Source organism: Schistocerca piceifrons, chromosome 2, assembly GCF_021461385.2.
Source record: "Schistocerca piceifrons isolate TAMUIC-IGC-003096 chromosome 2, iqSchPice1.1, whole genome shotgun sequence".
NCBI classification, from domain to species: Eukaryota; Metazoa; Arthropoda; class Insecta; order Orthoptera; family Acrididae; genus Schistocerca; species Schistocerca piceifrons.
The window spans coordinates 173,926,768-173,942,484 of record NC_060139.1 but is presented as its reverse complement, the minus strand read 5'-3'; the positions used below and the strand labels follow the sequence as shown (position 1 = coordinate 173,942,484).

At 45.1% G+C, this 15,717-nt stretch overlaps 1 protein-coding gene across 7 annotated transcripts in view; it reads right to left on the bottom strand.

The window, feature by feature from the left end:
• Positions 1-15,717, bottom strand: part of LOC124776369 (cryptochrome-1-like) — a 177,124-nt gene that overhangs the window by 83,291 nt on the left and 78,116 nt on the right. The gene's annotated exons all lie outside the window — the stretch shown is intronic.

Sequence of the window (15,717 nt, the reverse complement as noted above, 5' to 3'; positions counted from 1 at the left end):
AGTTTTATAAGTCCCAGCTGCAAAAAACTAACACGGATTCTTTACAGACGAATGGAAAAACTGGTAGAAGCCGACCTCGGGGAAGATCAGTTTGGATTTCGTAGAAATTTTGGAACACGTGAGGCAATACTGACCTTACGACTTATCTTAGAAGAAAGATTAAGGAAAGGCAAACCTACATTTCTAGCATTTGTAGACTTGGAGAAAGCTTTTGACAATGTTGACTGGAATACTCTCTTTCAAATTCTAAAGGTGGCAGGGGTGAAATGCAGGGAGCGAAGGGCTATTTACAATTTGTACAGAAACCAGATGGCAGTTATAAGAGTCGAGGGGCATGAAAGGGAAGCAGTGGTTGGGAAGGGAGTGAGACAGGGTTGTAGCCTCTCCCCGATGTTATTCAACATGTATATTGAGCAAGCAGTAGAGGAAACAAAAGAAAAATTCGGAGTAGGTATTAAAATCCATGAAGAAGAAATAAAAACTTTGAGGTTCGCCGATGACATTGTAATTCTGATAGAGACAGCAAAGGACTTGGAAGAGCAGTTGAACGGAATGGACAGTGTCTTGAAAGTAGGATATAAGATGAACATCAACAAAAGCAAAACGAGGATAATGGAACGTAGTCGAATTAAGCGGGTGATGCTGAGGAAATTAGATTAGGACATGAGACGCTTAACGTAGTAAAGGAGTTTTGCTATTTGGGGAGCAAAATAACTGATGATGGTCGAAGTAGAGAAGATATAAAATGTAGACTGTCAATGGCAAGGAAAGTGTTTCTGAAGAAGAGAAATTTGTTAACATCGAGTATAGATTTAAGGGTCAGGAAATCGATTCTGAAAGTATTTGTATGGGGTGTAGCCATGTATGGAAGTGAAACATGGACGGTAAATAGTTTGGACAAGGAGAGAATAGAAGCTTTCGAAATGTGGTGCTACAGAAAAATGCTGAAGATTAGATGGGTAGATCACATAACTAATGAGGAAGTATTGAATAGAATTGGGGAGAAGAGGAGTTTGTGGCACAACTTGACAAGAAAAAGGGACCAGTTGGTAGGACATGCCCTGAGGCATCAAGGGATCACAAATTTAGCATTGGAGGGCAGCGTGGAGGGTAAAAATCGTAGAGGGAAACCAAGAGATGAATACACTAAGCAGATTCAGAAGGATGTAGGTTGCAGTAAGTACTGGGAGATGAAGAAGCTTGCACAGGACAGGGTAGCATGGAGAGCTGCACCAAACCAGTCTCAGGACTGAAGACCATAACAACAACTGTGATTACTCTGTAACGGAAACGAGCGGTTAATGACGAACAAAATACTTTTCTGCAGCTCTGAATACTGAAATAGTTAACAATCGGAGATCTGCTTCAGTTTCTAAAAAGAAACGGACTAGACAATCAAACAGTAGTTTCCAAGTGGATGAAACGCATCATTTGCTCTGCCTATAAGTGATACTATGCGATCGGCTGCTTCACGTCATTAGACTTGTTACCCTTCTCCCGTCCCACTTATATATGTAACACGTCCGCTCAAACATTAGTGTTTCGCCAGTCCTTGCACAAGGCTTATAGTGAGCGTTTTAAAACGAAGGGTCACTTATAAATTACTTGTCAAACTAGAAGAAAATTTCCTATAATGATATGTCTGGAACAATGGCGCTCATACGCTAGTTTTTTTAAGGGGAGCCTATACTTGGGGGTATGTGGTATTTTTAATATTTTGGAAGACGAATGGGAGCCTGTAAGTAGCCATAAAAAGTTCCAATTCCGACCAAGCAAAAAACCTGCGTATTAACGACTTTTTAAAAATTCTTTTCTCGAAATAAAAACACCTGAATAAACTAGGTTTTTTTCCCTTTCGATGAGAACAAGGCCGCAAAGGTGGGGGGGGGGGGGGGATGGTCGCTGGCCACGGATATGGGCGCCCTTGGTTCGGAAATAAATACCAGTTGAGAATTGAGATATGGGCCGCTGAAGATCCGCAGTTCGCATGCTGCATTTTATTTACAGATGAGGAACGATTCACAAGAGATGACACAGTAAATTACAACACGCACGTGTGGGCAAAACCAAATCCTTGGAAATCACGGGCATGAGGCATCAGGGTCGTTTCAGTATCAACGCAACGTATGGGCAGGAATTGTCAACGACATACACATTGGGATGGGGCCACATACGTTACCAAACAGATTAGCCTGTGCTGTGTATCACGATTTCTGAGCCATGTACTGCAAACAATATCGATAGCAGAAACGGAATTTTGGCGTGGAAGAAGAAGACCCGAGTACATACATGTTTGGCCAGAAGAGCGCAATATGGAAGGCCTACTGAAATAAGTTATTTGACGAGATATTTGAGGCGAAGTCCTTAGGCGATAAAAGACTGAATGAGGTAACATAATCTATGAAGCGAAGTCCTTAGACAGGAAACGATAAATTAGATGATAGAATTAATGAAGCAAAGGGTTAGACAGTAAAGGATAAATAAGGTGGCATAATAAATTAAGCAAGGTTCTTCGGTAATAAAAGGGCAACAATTGAAGCAGAGGGAAAAAAAGAAAGAGGGAGCGGCTTGTGTTGGAGACTACGCTACGTCATGAGGAGCCAATGGCTTTCTACCCTCTCCTCTCACTCTTTGAAAGATTTCTGGAGAATAACGAATCAAGATATCCAATGAGGCGGTGTGAAGCCTACGACGCCGCGTCATGTCAGGGACTAGTGGGATCGAAGGCGAAGGCGGACAAAATGCTAGGAACTGGGGTCTAGGATCACAGAAACATGTAGAAAGAAGTCGGCAGAAGTGAGATAGTAAACAGTAGCAGTTCGAGTTACAACCTGGAGTTAGATAGCTTCAAGGCTCTTCAGATCTTAGATTTACACGAGGATTTCAGTTAGCAGTCGGAATAGCGATAAGCAGTCACTGTCTCTGCATAAGGAACTGACTTTAATGTGGAGGCACCTCACTTAGAAAAGTCACTCCGCAAATTGAGATTCAGAATAAACTTGAAGGTTAATTGCACATTCTGAATGGTTATTCTCCTCAAATCATCTATATCCATCTCAGGGAATTCACGCCTGACAATCAAATCTCCCTCTCACTCAGGTCAACAGACTGAATTTCCTTCGACAGGAACACCTGTCGCTCAGTCCCTGGCAAAATCCACGCTCGGGACTCGACAATGAAACAGTACCTCACTGTAACGTTTCGTGGTTCAGGAGGTCCGGTCCCATGGCCATCCCCTTCACCAGACCTAAAGTAGTTGAATTTCTGGCTATAGGGACTTTAAAAAGGCTCAGCGAATGCTCAACGCATCAACAATGTGCGGACTTTACAGGAACGTGTGACCAATGCATGTGACGAAATACGAATATACACTCCTGGAAATTGAAATAAGAACACCGTGAATTCATTGTCCCAGGAAGGGGAAACTTGATTGACACATTCCTGGGGTCAGATACATCACATGATCACACTGACAGAACCACAGGCACATAGACACAGGCAACAGAGCATGCACAATGTCGGCACTAGTACAGTGTATATCCACCTTTCGCAGCAATGCAGGCTGCTATTCTCCCATGGAGACGATCGTAGAGATGCTGGATGTAGTCCTGTGGAACGGCTTGCCATGCCATTTCCACCTGGCGCCTCAGTTGGACCAGCGTTCGTGCTGGACGTGCAGACCGCGTGAGACGACGCTTCATCCAGTCCCAAACATGCTCAATGGGGGACAGATCCGGAGATCTTGCTGGCCAGGGTAGTTGACTTACACCTTCTAGAGCACGTTGGGTGGCACGGGATACATGCGGACGTGCATTGTCCTGTTGGAACAGCAAGTTCCCTTGCCGGTCTAGGAATGGTAGAACGATGGGTTCGATGACGGTTTGGATGTACCGTGCACTATTCAGTGTCCCCTCGACGATCACCAGTGGTGTACGGCCAGTGTAGGAGATCGCTCCCCACACCATGATGCCGGGTGTTGGCCCTGTGTGCCTCGGTCGTATGCAGTCCTGATTGTGGCGCTCACCTGCACTGCGCCAAACACGCATACGACCATCATTGGCACCAAGGCAGAAGCGACTCTCATCGCTGAAGACGACACGTCTCCATTCGTCCCTCCATTCACGCCTGTCGCGACACCACTGGAGGCGGGCTGCACGATGTTGGGGCGTGAGCGGAAGACGGCCTAACGGTGTGCGGGACCGTAGCCCAGCTTCATGGAGACGGTTGCGAATGGTCCTCGCCGATACCCCAGGAGCAACAGTGTCCCTAATTTGCTGGGAAGTGGCGGTGCGGTCCCCTACGGCACTGCGTAGGATCCTACGGTCTTGGCGTGCATCCGTGCGTCGCTGCGGTCCGGTCCCAGGTCGACGGGCACGTGCACCTTCCGCCGACCACTGGCGACAACATCGATGTACTGTGGAGACCTCACGCCCCACGTGTTGAGCAATTCGGCGGTACGTCCACCCGGTCTCCCGCATGCCCACTATACGCCCTCGCTCAAAGTCCGTCAACTGCACATACGGTTCACGCCCACGCTGTCGCGGCATGCTACCAGTGTTAAAGACTGCGATGGAGCTCCGTATGCCACGGCAAGCTGGCTGACACTGACGGCGGCGGTGCACAAATGCTGCGCAGCTAGCGCCATTCGACGGCCAACACCGCGGTTCCTGGTGTGTCCGCTGTGCCGTGCGTGTGATCATTGCTTGTACAGCCCTCTCGCAGTGTCCGGAGCAAGTATGGTGGGTCTGACACACCGGTGTCAATGTGTTCTTTTTTCCATTTCCAGGAGTGTATTTCTAAGGGTGCGTGATTCTCTGAGAAGATGGACTGAAATACATTGGTGTCTAAAATTAAAGCAACAAACCGCGCTATTTCCCCCCGTCGTGTGTCTAATTCATGACATAATCATACCAACTGTCAACCAGATGTCCGTACGATCGTGTTATGCACGGAAGATGGAATTCCGGTCAACTGACAACCATGCCAACGATGACGTCAGGGCACTTATGAAACAAGGTAGTAACTCCACATCTACAGGGTGTTTCAAAAATGACCGGTATATTTGGAACGGCAATAAAAACTAAACGAGCAGCGATAGAAATACACCGTTTGTTGCAATATGCTTGAGACAACAGTACATTTTCAGGCGGACAAACTTTTGAAATTACAGTAGTTACAATTTTCAACAACAGATGGCGCTGCAAGTGATGTGAAAGATATAGAAGACAACGCAGTCTGTGGGTGCGCCATTCTGTACGTCGTCTTTCTGCTGTAAGCATGTGCTGTTCACAACGTGCAAGTGTGCTGTAGACAACATGGTTTATTCCTTAGAACAGAGGATTTTTCTGGTGTTGGAATTCCACCGCCTAGAACACAGTGTTGTTGCAACAAGACGAAGTTTTCAACGGAGGTTTAATGTAACCAAAGGACCGAAAAGCGATACAATAAAGGATCTGTTTGAAAAATTTCAACGGACTGGGAACGTGACGGATGAACGTGCTGGAAAGGTAGGGAGACCGCATATGGCAACCACAGAGGGCAACGCGCAGCTAGTGCAGCAGGTGATCCAACAGCGGCCTCGGGTTTCCGTTCGCCGTGTTGCAGCTGCGGTCCAAATGACGCCAACGTCCACGTATCGTCTCATGTGCCAGAGTTTACACCTGTATCCATACAAAATTCAAACGCGGCAACCCCTCAGCGCCGCTACCATTGCTGCACGAGAGACATTCGCTAACGATATAGTGCACAGGATTGATGACGGCGATATGCATGTGGGCAGCATTTGGTTTACTGACGAAGCTTATTTTTACCTGGACGGCTTCGTCAATAAACAGAACTGGCGCATATGGGGAACCGAAAAGCCCCATGTTGCAGTCCCATCGTCCCTGCATCCTCAAAAAGTAATGGTCTGGGCCGCCATGTCTTCCAAAGGAATCATTGGCCCATTTTTCAGATCCGAAACGATTACTGCATCGCGCTATCTGGACATTCTTCGTGAATTTGTGGCGGTACAAACTGTCTTAGACGACACTGCGAACACCTCGTGGTTTATGCAAGATGGTGCCCAGCCACATCGCACGGCCGACGTCTTTAATTTCCTGAATGAATATTTCGATGATAGTGTGATTGCTTTGGGCTATCCGAAACATACAGGAGGCGGAGTGGATTGGCCTCCCTATTCGCCAGACATGAACCCCTGTGACTTCTTTCTGTGGGGACACTTGAAAGACCAGGTGTACCGCCAGAATCCAGAAACAATTGAACAGCTGAAGCAGTACATCTCATCTGCATGTGAAGCCATTCCGCCAGACACGTTGTCAAAGGTTTCGGGTAATTTCATTCAGAGACTACGCCATATTATTGCTACGCATGGTGGATATGTGGAAAATATCGTACTATAGAGTTTCCCAGACCGCAGCGCCATCTGTTGTTGAAAATTGTAACTACTGTAATTTCGAAAGTTTGTCTGCCTGAAAATGTACTGTTGTCCCAAGCATATTGCAACAAACGGTGTATTTCTATCGCTGCTCGTTTAGTTTTTATTGCCGTTTCAAATATACCGGTCATTTTTAAACACCCTGTACAATCACTGTGTACACAGTCACAAAATGGTTCTGAGCACTATGGGACTTAACATCTGAGGTCATCAGTCCCCTAGAACTTAGAACTACTTAAACCTAAGTAAGGACGACACACACATCCATGCCCGAGGCAGGATTCGAACTTGCGACCGTAGCGGTCACACAGTCACAGACGGTGCGTTATGACACAGAGAAGATACCTACCAGACTCTCGTAGTGGAGAGCCATAGAAAGAAAGAAAGCAGGGCAGTCGCAAACTGATATGGCCCGATGGCTTAATGCGAATCTTCTGTTGTTTCTCGGATGTGGCGTCAGTTCATAGAGACTGAAACTGTATATCGAAGCATCGATCACGTATGATTTCTGAAGAGAGGAGCGTTATTTGGCTGTAAGGGCACGACAATACCGCCTGAGTACTGCAAGGCAACTGGCGTGTGAGCTCGCACCGTCTACTGGACGTGTTGTATCGACACAAACGGCGTGCACAAGGCTTTGGCAGAGTGGCCTTTATTGTCGGAGACCTGCTGCATCTACCGCTGACACATCTTCACAGAAACGAACGTCTAGAGTGGAGTCATCGACATTCCACCTGGACGGTCGAAGAGTGGGCCAATGTTATTTTCACAGAAGAGTCTTGGTTTACTCTGGAGAGTGATTCTCGCTCAATTCGCATCTGGAGGGAACGTAGAACTTCGGGACCCAAACATTGTGGAAAGAGACCGATGTTGAGGAGGATCCCTAATGGTGTGGGCAGGTATTATGTTGACCACTCGGACCCCTCTTCATGAAACTGTACAGGTGAATCGGCAAGGTTTAGCTGCTGTCAGGTATCAGACGAGATCTTGGGAGCTCATCTGCGATTGTTGCGAGGTGCTGTGGGCCCAAGCTTCGTATTGATGGATGATAATGCTCGATCTCATGGAGCACGGGTGGTTCTTCTTCAGCTGCTCTTTCTCGTCTTTTGTCGTCTCTGACAGAATTACTATAAAGTTATTACACGAAATAAAAAAGAATCGCTGTCATAATTCAGCAGCTATAAATATTAAAAATTACTCGTATACATCAGACAGTTCGCCACACTGCTAAAACTGCATTTCGATGTACAGGGCGTCGAGAAACAGTCTGAAAAGCTTGTGAGGCCTTTGCAGCATAGGTTAATGATTATTAAGAAAATGCTTGATACGTTGAGTTGTTTCCGAGTTAATAAGTATTGAAGTTGGCCAATCAAGCCGTTGCACGCGAATTCAAGTGGTCCGCCAGATACCGTTTGTGTCAGTTGTTCCCACAGAGTAGGCGCTAGCGCACGGGACTGCTCAGCCTTTAGTTCGAGATTGATCATTACTACCGTCCCACGTCCGATTTTCGTATCGCGTTCTTGTTCGGTTTTAGGAAACCAAACGAAGAACATGTTTGGCGACACCTACTCTGGCGGGCCGCATAAATTTCGGCGCGCAACGGTCTGATTGGCTAACTTCAATGTTAATTTACTCGGAAACGGCACAAAGTATAGATTTTTCTCTTCGCAACTATTTCTGAGCACAAGCCACCCTGCAGCACCCTTACAAGCTTTTCAGACTGTTTCTGACAACCCTGTAACTAGTCGTTGTGGATATGTTTGTGTTGGCCTGTCTTATCTGAGTCATCCCGTAATTCCGAGAAGAATATGAAACGTCAGTTAGAAAAAACTGAAAATCTAGAACGCTGATGCGAAGCAACACGTGAATGGCACAGACCAGAAAATCGGTCAAATGCTTACCCCGCCATTAACTGTACAGTCTACAGGATGGTTGTAATTAAACTTCCGCTGTTTGAGAGGGGCCCCATGAGAAACCAGTGGTCGTAGGACAATGAAATGTAATTCATCCACGAAAGAAGTAGCTTACAAGGCGCTTGTTCGCCCGATTCCTGAGAAGTGTTCATCTATTTGGGATCCCTATCAGGTAGGTCTGATAGAGGAGATAGAGAAGATCCAACGAAGAGCGGCGCGTGTAGTCACGGGATCGTTTAGCTGACGAGAGAGCGTTTCGGAAATGCTAAACACTGACAGACGTTACAAGAGAGGCGTTGTGCATCACGGAAAGATTTGTTATTGAAATTTCGGGACAGCACTTTTCAGGAGGAGTCGGACAACATATTACTTCCCCTCACATACGTCGCAAGTACTGATCACGAGGAGAAAATACGAGAAATTAGAGCCAATACAGAGGCTTGCCGACAATCATTCTTCCTACGCACTATTTGCGACTGGAACAGAGTTGGAGGGATCACATAATGGTACCAAAAGATTGCTCTACGCTGTCCGAAACAACGGCGGATCATGGAATGTTCAGATACCGTGGCACATCTCGTTCACTGCTTTAAGATCACACATTGCTTCCACTATTCTCAGCCGTGGAAACAATAATGTCTTCAACAATTTGTGGCGCAGTTGGCCGTAAACCATCCCAGGAGTAGTTCGCAAAACGCCAGTTAATTCCAACGTATAGATCATGTGTTGGCCGGCCGAGGTGGCCGAGCGGTTCTAGGCGCTACAGTCTGGGACCGCGCGACCGCTACGGTCGCAGGTTTGAATCCTTCCTCGGGCATGGATGTATGTGATGTCCTTAGGTTAGTTAGGTTTAAGTAGTTCTAAGTTCTAGGGGACTGATGACCTCAGAAGTTAAGTCCCATAGTGCTCAAACCCATTTGAACCATCATGTCATGAAAAAGCAGTTTTACGAGTAAAAAAGCCCTGCTGACTTTGCCAAGACCCGTGTAACTGTTAATGGGCACTCATGTGTTTCAACCAGTGGCGGATACGTAAAACCCTCAAGGAGGAGGGCGCTAAAGATATCTTGAGCTACCTTTACTTTTACCGTAATAAAAAATAATCAAGTCACATGCAAAGTTTGTGAAAGTTTTATTTAAACTGATTATACACATACACAAGACAATGCCATCTTATGGTATAAGAAAGTTAAAATTGTGGTTATCCTCCTTAAATGATGATTTTTATGCTCCTATTCTTCCTGGCAAATTGCTTAATTACATCGTCAATAGGACAACCAATGTCAGGTGGAGTGTTCAAAAAGAGATCCATTAAGTCGATCCTCCTTCATTGTCGACCTCCGCCATGTCTTTGTACGCCGCAATGTTGAAAAACTTCTTTCTACTATAGCAACAGATGCAGGTAGACAACCAAATATTTTGTACAGCGTGTGCAAAATAGGACAGTCAGATCTAGGACAAACAGACAACTTGTAACGTCCCCACAGAAAATACCCTCTACCACGCACCAATTAATCATGGTCAATCAAACCATCCACATTCATTCACTTTGGAAAAGTATCTGACCTGATTTTCTCGTAACATATGCGGCGACAGCTAGACGACGCAGAAGTATTTTCTAGCGCGTTTATTCTTTGAAATAACAGAATGCATATATGAATTCTCCATGGTTGTTAGAGTGGTAACTAGGACAGCTTCTGGAGTAGGGATTGAGGAATTGACGTATTTCTGAGAGATACATAATCTGATTTTCTTCTCGCTAAATCGAGCGAATTAACTTGTGTGCCACTAGCGGTTTGTTTGAATAGAAAGAGAGTGTAAACGGAAAATAATTAAGACGTGGAATCACTGGAGATCTGGACATGTAATGGAGATGGATTTAATACACAGTTTCCTTCATAAATAAGGTTTGTGACTTTTTGTTCCGGAGTGAATGAACGAATGAGTTTTTTTCTGATGATGATCACGTTGATCACGTTGGCCCTGTAATTAGTGGGGAAGTTTCAGCTGTGTCGAAGAGAGCCTGCAATCACTGAGTCTGTGTTAAATCGTCCAAAAAGGCTTCGTACACATCTGGAATTCGCAATCTTTCGTAAAAGGAACAAATTGTCCACACGATTGATTCTCCCGACTGAATACAGTGTTTAACAGTAATAATAAATGTAAAGATCTTTTACAGCAAGCCAGCCGCTGATTACCAAGACGAAGGACTCCAACAAAGATCCTATTTGGCTGATTTCACGTAATGAAATATTATAATAAAAACTGTACATAGATAAAGGAGAGAAAGAGAGAGAGCGAATGAAAATAGAGATAATATTAATAATCCTCCATTAGTATAACTTTTCGCCTGTCGTATCACGGTTCAGCCAAGACACGGGAGGCCCTTACATTACTGTATAGATTTATGTGTGAAGGTGAAAGGGTCTTAAAGCCAACAGATACACGTCTATACAGACAAGACATTACACAAAGTTAGCGGCTAGCTGCATTCATCATCTATTCATAGAGAAAGAGACAACTTTAATATTATCATGTTAAAAACGCTTGCATGACAGACTCACGTTTCAGCTAAATGGGTTGAATCTAAATACATCAAAGACTCACGTGATGCAGTTCAAAACCAAACAGTCAAAATGTGAGCAGATTAAGATTGTACACAACAACCATGGTATAGAAGAAGTTGACTCAATCAAATTCTTAGGTTTAAACGTAGATAAAAATTTGAGCTGACTGGCTCACATTGAATACTTGGCAAAAAAAGTGAGCAGCTTTGAATTTTGCAATGCACATATTATCAACTTCAAATGACATGGACACACGAAAAGTGGCATATATAAGCTACTTCGTATCCATTATTAGGTATGGTATTGTTTTTTGGGGTAACTCGACAAACATAGTGGGGATACTAAAAATAAAGAAAAAAAATCATTCCAAATATGTGCACTGCAAATCACAAAGAACCATGTCGACCATTATTTAGAAAACTTAAAATATTAACTCTTCCATCCTTATACATATATGAGATTATTATATTTTTGTACACCACACATGAATTATTTGAGGGAAACCAGTTTGTCCATTCACATGATAATAGAAACAAATAGAATTAAATGCTCCGCACCCACCGCCTCAGACTGTATGCCCAAGGACCTCAATACATGGGAATGAAAATTTGTAATAAATTAAAAGGGAACAAGTTGATGCAGATCAATTTAGGTTCACTGAAAAGAAAGCTATATGAGGTACTGACTCTGAAGTGTTATTACTCAGTGGATGAATTCATGCGGAACGAACTGGAAATCTGAGCTGGATACAATGTGTTACACATTCCAAGAAATATCCTTATACAGGGTGAAAAGTGTTTAAACCGACAAACTGTGGGACGCTGTAGGGGACATCAAAACAAATATTTTTCCCTAATGTCATTTTTTCCTATGAGGATTATTTAAACCGGTGGAGGCCGTATTACGCTCTTCAGTTGTTAGAGGCGGTATTAGGCTCTTCAGTTGTAGGCAACTGCTGTCCACCAGTGCAGTAGTGCAATGTCTCTGTTTACTAATGTAGCGATAGACCTGGAGTGAGTACACTGATATGGTTGGTGCGTACTACGTGGTGCACCACAACGGACGAGCTGCACAGCGGGTTTATCAACAACAATATCCTAATCGCCGTATCCCGCATCGTACGACCTTTGCTGCTGTGTACCAACGTCTGCGTGAGACCGGGTCATTTAGCAGATTACCTGGACAGGGACGCCGTCGCACGGTAAGAACGCTGCAAGTTGAGGAAGCTGTCTTGCAGCGTGTGGAGCGGGATCCTTGAATCAGCGCTCGTGAAATTGCGCCTAAGATGGGGACGAATCAGACGAATGTAAGAACAGTCCTTCGAGAGCAATTGTTATGTCCATTTCACTTACAGCATGTCCACAACCTGGAACCAGTTGATTATCCACCCAGAGCACAGTTTTCGCAGTGGTACCTGGAACTGTGTGAAATGCAACCTACACTTCCATCCTCTGTGTTGTTTACCGATGAAGCAACGTTCGGGGGTGATGGAGTCTTCAACATGCACAATTCGCATGTTTGGAGTGAGGATAACCCACATGCCACAGTTACTAGCGCTCACCAAGTGCGGTTCTTCGTTAATGTGTGGATCGGTGTTGTTGGGGACTGTTTAATTGGGCCGTATCTGCTACCTAATTGTTGTCTTTTGGTCGTAAAAAATGGAAAAGTGTTTGTTGGTTTAATTATCTACCGCCAGAGAAATCTTCCTCTACCGGTTTAAATACTCCTCATAGGAAAAAATGACTTTAGGGAAAAATATTTGTTTTGATGTCCCCTACAACCTCCCAGACCTTGTCGGTTTAAATACTTTTCACCCTGTAGTATTATTATTTATAATAGTGCTATTATTTATTAATGTAAAAATCATTGTAACTGTTTTATAAATTTCTGACATGTCTCCTGTACGCAAACCAAATGGATTGCAAATGTAAGCTATGAGATAAATAAAACACAATACACAATTAAGGGCGTCTATGCTCGTTTGCTTGTATTGAAAAATCTCTCCCATTAGTCTCTTTTTAATCACAAAGAGTGATACTTCTTCAAAGAACGGTAGTTCAGTTAAGTACTGGTTCAATTTATGTGCCACATCATTAACGTCATGTTTCAGTAGTTGTGAGGGCAAAAGTATATTGAATTTTAAATGATAAATATTTTCTACAGCAAAACTTTCTCTCATATCAGTCGTAACACGGTACCAGTACCGACGCCTAACGGCAAGTGATGATACTAACAGCCTAACACCGCTAACAACGGAAATCCCGCAGCGCACAGTCTGAACATAAATCCTATGAAGTTGGGAACTCTTGCGGTAAAATAGTTTTGCGTCTACACGGGCTCGAGTAGCCGAAGTTTAATTATAACCACCCGGTATACGCGGCGCTCGGCGAGGCCCGTGATCGGTGGCTTATAGCACGGCGGCGGGCGGCCCAAGACTCGCGCTGCACGTGGGGCCCGCGTGTCACGTTGGCCCACAGGCGCCCCGCTCAGCCGCACACCCACCCACGTTGCCCGCTGTGTGCGCCCGTGGCCACGCGCACCAACGCGCCCTCGCTTTATTTTCGATTTTCCTGTCAGCCGCACGGCCATGCGTTTTTCCTCTCGCTCTTCCCTGTAATCCAGTGGTTCCCAGTATTTGCGAAACCATTCCCTCTGGACGAGGTCGTATGCCATGCAATACCCTATACAAAGCCTGGGACCTAACTAAACATAAGACTGCAAGAATTAACATTCCTATTTTGAAAGAGAAAACTTATATAAAAATTATACACTACTGGCCATTAAAATTGCTACACCAAGAAGAAATGAAGATGATAAACGGGTATTCATTGGACAAATATATTATACTAGAACTGACATGTGATTACAGTTTCACGCAATTTGGGTGCATAGATCCTGATAAATCAGTACCCAGAACAACCACCTCTGGACGTAATAACGGCCTTGATACGCCTGGGCATTGAGTCAAACAGAGCTTAGATGGCGTGTACAGGTTCAGCTGCCCTTGCAGCTTCAACACGATACCACAGATCATCAAGAGTAGTGACTGGCGTATTGTGACGAGCCATTCGCTCGGTCACCATTGACCAGACGTTTTCAATTGGTGAGACATCTGGAAAATGTCGTGGCCAGGGGCAGCAGTCGAACATTTTCTCTATCCGGAAAGGGCCGTGCAGGACCTGCAACATGCGGCCGTGCATTATCCCTCTGAAATGTAGGGTTTCGCAGGGATCGAATGAAGGATAGAGCCACGGGTCGTAACACATCTGAAATGTAACGTCCACTGTTCAAAGTGCCGTCAATACGAACAAGAGGTGACCGAGACGTGTAACCGATGGCACCCCCTACCATCACGCCGGGTGATACGCCAGTATGGCGATGACGAATACACACTTCCAATGTGCGTTCACCGCGATGTCGCCAAACACGGATGCGACCATCATGATGCTGTAAAAAGAACCTGGATTCATCCGAAAAAATGACGTTTTGCCATTCGTGCATCCAGGTTCGTCGTTGAGTACACCATCGCAGGCGCTCCTGTCTGTGATGCAGCGTCAAGGGTAACCGCAGCCATGGTCTCCGAGCTGATAGTCCATGCTGCTGCAAACGTCGTCGAACTGTTGGTGCAGATGGTTGTTGTCTTGCAAACGTCCCCATCTGTTGACTCAGGGATCGAGACGTGGCTGCACGATCCGTTACAGCCTTGTGGATAAGATGCCTGTAACCTCGACTGCTAGTGTTAGGAGGCCGTTGGGATCCATCACGGCGTTCCGTATTACCCTCCTGAACCCACCGATTCCATATTCTGCTAACAGTCATTGGATCTCGACCAACGCGAGCAGCAATGTCACGATACGATAAATCGCAATCGCGATAGGCTACTATCTGACGTTTATCAAAGTCGGAAACGTGATGGTACGCATTTCTCCTCCTTACACGAAGCATCGCAACGTTTCACCAAGCAACGCCAGTCAACTGCTGTTTGTGTATGAGAAATCGGTTGGAAACTTTTCTCATGTCAGCATGTTGTAGGTGTCGCCACCGGCGCCATCCTTGTGTGAATGCTCTAAAAGCCAATCATTTGCATATCACAGCATCTTCTTCCTGTCGGTTAAATTTCGCGTCTGTAGCACGTCATCTTCGTGGTGTAGGAATTTTAATGGCCAGTAGTGTAGTTGCTGTTCAGATAATTGAAACTCACACGTTTTTAATCTTCGTATATCTATAATTAAAACGGACGACTTGGGACGCCAACTGGTATAATATATCTTAAAAATGACGTAATTCCTCCAGCTGTATTACGGTGTTGGTTTTATTGGCAACTACTTTCGATGTTGTTACAACATCATCTTCAGGCCCATGCTTGTTGACAGTAATCGTATGTGTCTAACACTAGTAGTCAGTGGTGAGATAGGCGTGTTCCATGGAACGTCACGGCCTGGACAGATGACTCCCGATTTCAGTTGTTAAGAGCTGATGGTAGTGTTCGAGTGCGGCGCAGCCCCACGAAGCTATGGACGTAAGTTATCAAAAGGCACAGTCCAAGCTGGTGGTGACTTCGTAATGATGTGGGCTGTGTTTACATGGAATGAACTGGATCCTCTGGTCCAACTGAATCGACCATTGACTGGAAATGGTTACGTTCGGCTACTTGGAGACCATTTGCAACTATTCACGAACTTCATGTTTCCGAACAGTGATGGAATTTTTGTGGATGACAGTGCGCCATGTCACCGGGCCACAATTATTCGCGATTGGTTTGAAGAAAGTTCTGGACAGTTCAAGCGAATAATTTGGCCACC